The following is a 1100-nucleotide window of genomic DNA, read 5'->3' as shown; positions in this document are numbered from 1 at the left end:
AGTATAAAAAATATTTACTCAATATTTGATTACGTGTGATAAGATAAGGTGTTTAGGATCAAATTGTATTGTAATATGTTAAGTTTTATTGAAATGTATGACTCTGTAAAAAAGATAATATGTATTGACACGTGAACTGTAAATGATCAAATTGCTGATGAAGTCCTCAGTAAGGGACGAAACGTACAACTAGTTCAAAATAAATTATTCATAAGATTTAATAACCGTCTATAATTCCCTTTGAGACTTATATATTAATAACATATTTTTGGACAAGAATATTGATAATTAAATTATTTAGAATATAATTTCAATTAGTTTGATTGGAAATAATAAAATCAATCTATATGATTTCAATTGTTTTTCTGTTTCTATTTCTTTTTTTTTTTTGTTCTCGTTAGATAGCCAACAATAAAATTTTTTACTATCCACCAATAAAAGTTGAGTATTGTTTACAATTGGATTTTTTCCTTTTTTCGTTTTCACCCATTTCGCAATCGTTGTATCGTTCGCGAGTTTAAATACAAAAAAAAAAAAAGAAAAAGGAAAACAAAAAAAAAAAGAAAATTACTAACGCGAAGGAGACGAGTACCGTTAAAAAAAAAAAAGAATTCGTGTAAAAAATTCATTGAACGTTTGTTGGTCACGTTAATTTTCAACTAATGCATCGATCGTTCATATATGGTCTTCGCGTTTGTTATTTTAGAACGTGTTAACAAGTTGCCATCGTAAATATTCGGTTGGCCCCGAGGTGTTCGTTAGTTTCGACAAAGATTAATTACAGGTTACTAGAATTCAGTTTGCTAGAATCTAGGGAAGTCATGACAAAACGCCTAAGGGGCTGAAGAAACATCTTTTGTAAAATAATTTTGATTTTTGTTCTAAGAGTAAAATCTCTTATTGATATTATTAATCCATTGCAAAAATATTTTGTCAATTTCATTCGACAAAACAAACAAACAAACATTCGAATCATTTCACATTTGTCCTAAATAATTATATTTTTTTATTTAAACAACAACAAATTTATATAATATTTAATAATAATTATTAATATTTTTTTGTAATATAAAATAATAAATTGCATCATTTTATCTTGT

The sequence above is a fragment of the Polistes canadensis genome, unplaced genomic scaffold (genome assembly GCF_001313835.1).
Source record: "Polistes canadensis isolate GaletaPanama2010 unplaced genomic scaffold, ASM131383v1 scaffold_382, whole genome shotgun sequence".
Lineage (NCBI taxonomy): Eukaryota > Metazoa > Arthropoda > Insecta > Hymenoptera > Vespidae > Polistes > Polistes canadensis.
This window is presented reverse-complemented; position numbering follows the sequence as displayed.